Genomic DNA, 10,095 nt, shown 5'->3' with positions numbered 1-10,095 from the left:
GTGAAAGGATTGCTTGAGCCCAGGAGTTCTAGACCAGCCAAGGTCTCTACAAAAATTTAAAAATTAGCTGAGCATGGTGGCATGCGACTATAATCCCAGCTATTCGGAAGGCTGAGATGGGAGAATCACTTGATCCCAGGAGGTAGATGCTGTCATGATTGTGCCGTTGCACTCCAGCCTGTGCGACAGAACAGATCCTGTCTCAAAAATAGTATTTGGTAACACATGGACTTTTACTAAGCAAATGTGATAGCTTAAGATTGAGGGTAGCCGCCTATAATCCTAGCACTCTGGGAGGCCAAGGCAGCCGGATCACGAGGTCAGGAGTTCAAGACCAGCCTGACCAACATGATGAAGCCTTGTCTCTACTAAAAATACACACAAAAAAAGGAAATTAGCCGAGCATGGTGGCAGGCACCTGTAATCTCAGTTACTTGGGAGGCTGAGGCAGGAGAATCACTTGAACCTGGGAGGAGGAGGCTGCAGTGAGTTAGATCGAACCACTGCACTCCAGCCTGGGCAACAGTGTGAGACTCCTTCTCAAAAAAAAAAAAAAAAAAGAAGATTGAGAGTAGTCAACAAACTTCAGCTGGGAATGTATATTCTAATATAATAAAGTTATTGTCAGTTTATATATTATCTTCATTTCTATTTTGTATAGCACTTCCTATATAGAGATGTGAGTTGGATTTCATCTCAAAAATTCAAGCAATCTCAAACAGAACACTCACAAGTAATATTTGTATATGCAATAAAGTCCTATGTTTTTCTTGTTCTCTTCAGAATCATACATATCTAACCTCATTTGGTGGTTGTTAAAACACTGCAATCACTCTTAGTCATATCACAATATGAAAAAAGTACTTCATTCAGATTTTTAGAAAACCTTTCATTGTCCGTTTATCTTTACAGCTAATTTCTGTGCAGCCCAAAGTACTTCTTTCTTAATTGTTGGTTTTACGGTTTGTATTAAAATGTAATTCAGATTTATTTCCAAGAGAATGGAAATAAAGCAACTTAAAGCAACCTTCTTCAAATGCTTTTTACACAAATGAAAGTCTAAGGACTTTCATGACAATGCAGTTTATACAAAAATATCTCATGCATGGCTTGTCTCCTATCAGGGATTCCATGTCCTGCTTTTTCAAAATAACCATAGACATTCAGATTGATTTATGCTATAATGGAATTTAGGAGTGTGTGTTAGAAAGAGACTCAACCATTAACTATTTGTTGAGATTATATAGAGAGTAAAGCAAGAGAGTTATGACACGAAGTAACTTTTATATTATGGTGGCTTTCAGTTGTATATCTTTAATTCTAGACTTTTGTTTGTGGTCCATACTTGTATGTTCATGGTTACATTTATATGTAATAAATATCATAAAGCAAACATTAGTAAAATTTACTTTTTGATCCCCACCTCAAATATATACTGCCCCATTTAAGGAAAATGCATCTATTCTAGAAACCTAAAATTCTTTGTTGACACTTCTTCAATGTCTCCATTCAATTAATCACTAAATCCTAAATCCTGTTGATTTTTCCCCAAATACATGTAAATTCTTCTCATATTTCTAAATTCCTTCTCCTTCAGTCTAGTTCAAATTGGCATTATTATTATTATTATTATTATTTTTGGTCCAAAATTGTACTACTTGTCTCCTCACTTCTGTTTTTCTTATTATTTTATTCTATGTATTATTATTTATTTATTTATTTATTTTTTTGAGATGAAGTCTCGTTCTGTTGCACAGGCAGTGGTGTGATCTCGGCTCACTGCAAGCTCCACCCCCCAGGTTCACGCCATTCTGCCTCAGCCTCCCGAGTAGCTGGGACTACAGGCGGCTGTCACCTCGCCCGGCTAGATTTTTGTATTTTTTAGTAGAGACAGGCTTTCACCGTGTTAGCCAGGATGGTCTCGATCTCCTGACCTCGTGATCCGCCCACCTTGGCCTCCCAAAGTGCTGGGATTACAGGTGTGAGTCACCGCGTCCGGCCACTTCTGTTTTTCTTACTTCATCATATGTATTTACAAAAAAAGTATCGTAAGTAATGTTATAAAGCAATTGGTATTATCAACCTCTTTCACCTTGTTTCTGAGGATGGAATCTAAAGCCTGCATTTTGAGGTATCTCTTACTAAATTATCTTGTTTCACTTGCCATCAATCTCTTCTTTCAGCTCTGCTCTCTAACCACTTTGGTTTTACTTTAGTTATTTATTCCGACATCTTTCTCAAATCTGGAACTTTATGCATATTATTCCTTTTCTCAGAAAAATCTCCATCATTCTCATATCCTTCTCAATTGAAGTTTGCCTGGAAAAGTGTTACTAATATTCAAATCTCTGATTAAATTTTATTTACTCAGACAGTACCTCTTTGAACCCCAATTGTACTATAACTTTCTTTCTCATAAAACTTGTAATCATCCTTCTGTGTATATTTTAATAATGTATTTATTTATGTTTTCTTAATGTGCATCCTCACCCAAAAGACTATGAAATACACGCAGCATGTGTTTTGTTTATCAATACATAATCTTTGTAGCAAGGATATGATAGGCACTCAAAAGTTTTAGAATCAATGAGTTAATTATATAAATGTATGTTATGATATTTGTCCTTCAAGGGCTCACAATCTATTAGAATAAATAAAACAGGTTCATATATGATTATATTCTGTCTTAGTCCATTTTTGTTTCTTAGAATACCTAAACCTGGATAATGTTCAAAAAACAAAAGGAATTGTTTACAGTTCTGGAGGCGGAGAAGTCCACAGTGAAGGGACTGGATCTGGTCTCTTGTTTGGTAAAGACCCTCTGCAGAGTCCTAAGGTGGCACTGAGCCTGCTAGCTCAGATTTCCCTTCCTCTTCTTATAAAGTCACCAGTCCCACTCCCATGATAACCCATTATGATGAGTTAACCCATTCATCCAATTGGATGAATTCACCCAATGGATGAATTAACCCATTCATCCAATCACAGCAGAGCCCTCATGACCCAATCACTTCTTAAAGGCTCCCCCTCTCAATACTGTCACATTAAGATTAAGTTTCAACATGATTTTTGGAGGGGACAGTCATTCATACCATAGCATATACTAAAACAACCTATAGCCAAAGATAAACATCTCAACTGATTTTATTAAAGAAATACATTTTTTCAGAAATTATCTGTTTTTCAATTAGTGTCCTTTCTCTGATGCAGACTCCAATCCACATTGCACTTAGTTCATTGAATTTTAATGAGAAACTTTTGTGAGTGTGAAAAAAAATGACAATTTACAGATAGGTCAAGTCCATGTCATGTAGCAGTCAAGCGGGTATCTCCACTGTCCTAGAGAAGAGTGCGTGTGCACGCTCTAACTTGTGTAGTAGGATGCAAAAAATAAATGCTTCTACAAATCTATCCATAGGAGGAAATTCCTCAAAGATCTGGACATTTTCATAGGAAAACAACAGATACGAGTGAAGAAATGTATTTTGTAATAGCAACATTATTACTCTTTAATAATCAGTATTAGCTACCCCCAAACAACACAAAATCATTTTATATGTACCTAATTATCCATTGTCAAGCACAGTCCTAAATGGCCAAGATGCAATGTCATATTTTACTGGAACTGATTTCAATTGTGTGTGATGTCCTATAATATCAATTAAGTTACACTGAATAATCTTATTGTTTAAATCTTCTATATTCTAATTGCCTTTCCATTGTGCTCTCTCAGTCACTGAGAGTGGTGAGTCAAATTTTCCAAACATGATGATAAATTTACATATTACTCCTCTTATCTTTAATTTTTGTTACATATTTTTAGCTTAATTGATGTATAATTGGCAAACTAAAATTTTATATATTTAAGGTGTACAATGTGATGTTTTGAAATATAAACATGATGAAATGATTACCACAATCAAGCTAAATTAACATAAACCGTCACCTCACATGGTTACTTTCGTGTGTGCATGTGCTAAGAATAATCAAGATTACTTTTTTAACAAATTTCAATGTATAGTATATTAACTATAGTCATGCTGTAGAGTAGGTCGCTAGAACTTACACATCTTATAACGGTAAGTCGTTTTATATATTTTAGCCAATGTTAATCAGTGCATACACATTTATGCTGTGATACTTTTTTCTTGAATTTACACTTTTAATATAAAATATCCCTCTTCATTTCTAGTAATACTTTTTCTTAAAGTCTATTTCTTCAAATATCAGTTTTACTACACTTGTTTTCTTTAAAATTTGATTGAAAATGGCATATACTTTATTTCTTCCATCTTTTTATTTACAAGCTCTTCTCTCATATTTAAGAGTATAAATATATCTTATAAGCAGTCTGACTTTTTCCTCTTAAGTGGAGATCAATGCCTTCAATGCCTTTCTATCACGTGCTGCATATTTCTTGGAAGAAAGCGTCCTCAGAATTACCACTTTATACCATGATTGAAACATTCTGCTACTTTTAAGTATTAACATCTCTAAAATACATAGAGAATTAGATATGTAAGAATTTGGTAAATTTTTGTAAGTGTATTTAACATCTTTTTTTTATTTCGCGTCTTTTTCTGTCCTCAGATATCGGAATATCTCTATTCAAATTATGAGGGAGAGAATACTACATTAAGATTGCTACTTAAGAGCAAAAGTACTTTCTATATCACCTCAATATTTTAAGTCATTGCCTTCAGGATCACAGCAACACTGGTGGAGCATTGGTCTGTGTTGCTTCAGGATTCTTTTAGTAAGTAACTGATTATTGAACATAAGCCACATGTTCTGCTTTGTACTAGGATTAACAACAAAGAAAGGGAGATAGAAAAAAAATGGAATGGTATCTTCAAAATGCTAAGTGGAAGTAATGGTGAACTCAGATTTCTTTACAAAGCTGGATTTTTATTCATTTTTATTTCTTCAACTTTTATTTTAAGTTCTGAGGTACATGTGCAGGATGCGCAGGTTTGTTACACAGGTAAACGTGTGCCATGGTGGTTTGCTGCACAGATCAATCCATCACCTAGGTATTAAGCCCAGCATCCATTAACTATTCTTCCTGATGCTCTCCCTCTCCCATCCCCCTACCCTCTGACAGGTCCCAATGTGTGCTCTTCCCCCCTATTTTTCCATGTGTTCTCATCATTCAGCTCTCACTTCTAAGTGAGAACATTAGGTTTTTGTTTTTCTGCTCCTTCATTAGTTTGCTGAGGAGAATGGCTTCCAGGTTCCTGCAAAGGATATGATCTCGTTCCTTTTTCTGGCTGCATGGTATTCCATGTTGTACACATACCACATTTTCTTTATCCAGTCTATCATTGATGGGCATTTGAGCCGATTGCATGTCTTTGCTATTGTGAATAGTGCTGTGATGAACATATGCGTGCTTGTGTCTTTATAGCAGAATAATTTATATTCCTTTGGGTATATACCCAGTAGTGGGATTGCTCCGTCAAATGGTATTTCTGCTTCTAGATCTTTGAGGAATCACCACACTGTCTTCCACAATGGTTGAATTAATTTACAATCTCACCAACACTGTAAAAGTGTTCCTATTTCTCCACAACCTCATCAGCAACTGTAGTTTCTGGACTTTTTAATGATCGCCATTCTAATTGGCATGAAATGGTATCTCGTCATGGTTTTGATTTGCATTTCTCTAATGATCAGTGATGCTGACCTTCTTCTCATGTTAGTTGGCCACATGAATGTCTTCTTTTCAGAAATGTATATTCGTATATTTTGCCCACTTTTTAATTGGGTTTTTTTTTTCTTGTAAATTTGTCAAAGTTCCTTGCAGACTGTGAATATTAGACCTTTGTCAGATGAATAGATTGCAAAAATTTTCTCCCATTCTGTAGGGTGTCTGAATGAAAACATTTTTACATTTAGTTTATCTTTATATGGTTCACATAAGAGAATATCCCGTGGAATGTAATTCAAGAAGAAAATGAAACTCAGCACATAGTGAAAGGCATGAGAGTGCTTTTTACTCATTGAGATTTTTCCAAAACCTAAAAGGTAGAAATCTAAATCAAGTATGAAGTTAAATTAGCATCAGACGACATAAGATAGTCAGGAGTGTAAGACAGCGCTGTGAAAAGAATAAGAAGATATTCTTACAGACTGTGGCTCAAATCTTAGCTCCATCATTTGCTATATATGCTACTTAGAAAAAAAATTAACTCTCCTTGACTCAGTTAATTTACTAGTAAAAAAGTTTATATTACATATGTGTATGTCATATGTGTATGATGTGCTTAAATGAGTTTATATATTTAAAACATAAAGGATAGTGTGACAATTACAATGCTATATTAATTAGCACTGCTTTCATTTCATCAATCACTTATATCTAAGTTCTTTAAATCGTCAAAATTTATTATTTAATGTTAAGTCAACCTTTGAGATACATTTTAGTGTAAATATTTAAAAGTAGACATATAATTTAAAACTTTCCAATAAATGAAGTAAAAAAATGATTAAAAAAGTAAGTGAAGAATAATTAACATAAAGTACACAAAAAAATCAAGGAAGCATTGGCAAATATACCTCTTTCATTAATCATTAATTCAAATGATTAAAATCTTTCATTTTAAGATACACCTTTTAAGATTAGGATAATCAGGAGAGAAAGAAAGGTAGAATCTTAAAAATAAAAAAAAGTTTAGTGTTTACACTTTCATGTATGAACATTTTGTGTATGCCTGAAGAACTCTTTAAAATTTTTGTTTAATTTAGTTGTTTTGGGGACAAATTCTCTCAATATTTATTTGTTCAAAAGTCTTTATTTTGTCTTAATTTTGAGGGATACTATTGCTGGACATAGAGTTGTACATTGGAGTGATTTTCTTTTAAAAATTTGAAGACATTTTACTATCTTCTGTATTACGTAGTTTCTTTAGAAATGTTATTTGTCAGCTTATGGTAGCATTTCCAAGCAACAGGTGATTTTCCAGCTTTTTAAAACAGTTTTTTTCCCCAGCAATTTTCTGTCATATACCTAAGCAAGGTTGTCTTTGCACTTACCTTGCCTTCTACTTGAAGAGTTTATTTTTTCTTCAATTATGCCAAGTTTTTAACCACTATTATTTTTCAAATAGCGTTTGCCCACATGTTCTCTATCTCACTTTGCCAACTCAAGTAACAATGTATATCTGATGTTTGAACAAAGTGGTGGTTAAGGGTGCTGACTCACATGTAGTCGAAAATTTATATATAACTCTTGACTCCCCAGAATCGTAACTACTAATAGCCTACTGTTAACCAGAAGCCTTACCAATAACATCAACAGTTGATTAACACATATTTTGTATGTTTTAAAAAGTATTTAAATTTTTTTAATTTTAAAAATTTTTATTTAAAAATTTATTTTAAATACACATATTTAAAAATACTATATGTTTACAATAAAGTAAGCTAGAGAAAAGAAAATGTTATTAGGAAAACCATCAGTAAGATTAAATGTATTTATTATTTCTCAAGTGGAGGTAAATCATCATGAAGGTCTTCATCCTGTTTGTCTTCATGTTGAATAGGCTGCAGAGGAGGAGGAAGAGGAGGATTGGTCTCTCTGTTTTGGGGTGACAGAAACAGAAAAAAGTCTGCCTCTAAGTGGACCCGCAAAATTCAGACCCATGTTGTTCAAGGGTCACCTGTATGTCTCTTATATTCTTACTTTGAGTGTCATTTCTTTTTCTCTTTGTGTGCTGACCTATTTTCCACTGACCTATTTTATGGTCCACTAATATTGGCTTAAGCTGTACATAATATGTTTTCAGATAATATAAATTGTGATGAATAACTATGTTTAAATAATTTAATTTACTTTTATAATTTCCTTGTATTTTGTTTACAGTTTCTGCAATATATCAGTCACATATATTCTTAAGTTTTTACTTATAGCTCCAATACCTGCATTTCCTGTAAGCCGATTTATAGTCATTTTTCACTTGATTCTGGTTGATTATTCTTTTTTTGTACGACTCATTTTCTTCTTGAATTCCAGCCATTTAAAAAATTTTTAAATAGTTGAAATTGTAGGAATATTTGGATTCTTAAGGATGTAATTTTCTTTTAAAGTATAAATATATTTAAGTTTGAAAAGAAGTTAAGGTGTTTCTGGATAAGATTAGCCTAATCAGAGATTGAAACTACTTCAGATAGAGATTTTTCTTTGAGAGGATACTGTAATATACAGCTTACCATGAGTTATATAGCACAGAAAGCTCTTTGGATATTTCAAATGAAAGCCTGGTTTATTTTCCACATACCAGTTTTTAGTAGCCCATTACTATCATTTTTTGTCATTTCGGTCCCATTAGTATCAGTTTCCCATGAATTTTAAATTGGTAAAATCTTACATGCATTGGAAAGTGCAAAATATTGCACAAAATTGAGTTTGTGGCTAAAATTCTAAAAGCTTACTCATAGATATAATAAAAAACACGTACCTGGAAATATATATATTAGGTTGGTGCAAAAGTAATTGCAGTTTTTGCCATTATTTTTATGATAAACACGTAATTACTTTTGCACCAACCTAATAGTTTACCAGAATAATATAATACGCCACTTTGCTACATTCGATGTATTACCAAGGACAATAAATATACTGAATCCCTTCAAGATATGTTTTGCATTGGGTATGCATGGACAAAAGGTGGCAGCCGTAGAGACTGGGGACCACTAGAGCAGGGAGAAAGGGAGGAGGGAAACGGTGGAAAAACTAACTATTGGCTACCATGCTCAGTACCTGTGTGATGGAATCAGTTGCACCCCAAATCTCAGCATCATGCAATATGTCCATGTAACAAACTGGTATTCCCTGAATCTAAAACAGACGCCAAAACTATAAATAAATAAATAAATATGACTAAAATAAAAATAAAATGCACACAAAAAACATATGATTTGCCTGTTTTGTTAACAAGTGCTGTTAACAAAAGCACTTGTTAAGATTTTTTCATATTATCTTTGTAAAGTTGATTCATGTTGTACATAGCTGTAATTAATTGTAATCATTGCTGAGCTGTATTGCATATGAATATGTTACAAATTACATATTTATTCCTGTCTAAAATTTAGCATTTTGCCTCAGTTTTAACCACTCCAAATAATGCTGCTGTGAACATTGTTCTACATGTACTTTAGCATTTCTCTTTTGGGGGATCACCTTTTTTGAGAATGTATAGATTCCAGATTATGTATATGGTTGTGTTTGGTAGACAGTAACAGTTAATCAAGTTCCTTGTCCAAGTTATGAATGTACCATCACTGTATTAAAATTCTAGAAATCCAAAAGTCTTCTGCAGGACTGGGTACTTTTTGTCTTTTTGCCTGAACATTCTGGTGAATATATAGTGTATTATGGCATCCAATGTTCAAGCATCAATTCTTTGAAATACCAACAATTCCTCACAGTGATGTAATATTATCTCTTTCATAAATTAGGTGATCTTTTATGTATGGGTATGCTTCTTTTCTATGATTTTCCTATGATCTATATATGTATCTTTGAACCAGTGGTCCACTGTATTGAATTCTATAGCTTTAGACCCACTGTATTGTTGCTATGTGGTAGTAAAGGTCTTCCATCTTTTTGTGCTCCTTATAGGACTGCACTATTATCTTGACTCTTTCCATTTCCATATAAATTTGTAACAGTTTATCCATTTCCATTATGATTATACATATATACGTATTTGTTTATTGTTTGCTACAATATTGTATGATTTTTAAAATGCAGTTCACTGCTTTAGAAGACACAGAATTGTGCAAACATGACCTTTTCACTGTGTAGCTGACCATTTACTATGAGTACCTAGAAAGGGAGTAAAGTAAATTAATTCAATACTTATGATGGAATAAACTACATATGACAAAACAAACTGTTGTGGAGAGTCACTTTACAACTATCATCACAAACAGATTGTTATAGATTTCCACTCAAATGAACAATAGCATTGACACTAATTTATTAATCAAAGATGATGGCTGAGAATGCATTTGTTTCCGGTAGAAAGGACTGACTAAGAGATCAGAGAGAGTAAAATATACGTGATTCAAAAATGTGTGTTGGAGAAAATT

The sequence above is a fragment of the Trachypithecus francoisi genome, unplaced genomic scaffold, assembly GCF_009764315.1.
Source record: "Trachypithecus francoisi isolate TF-2019V2 unplaced genomic scaffold, Tfra_2.0 Lachesis_group2, whole genome shotgun sequence".
Taxonomy (NCBI): domain Eukaryota; kingdom Metazoa; phylum Chordata; class Mammalia; order Primates; family Cercopithecidae; genus Trachypithecus; species Trachypithecus francoisi.
Note: the sequence above shows the minus strand (reverse complement) of the source record.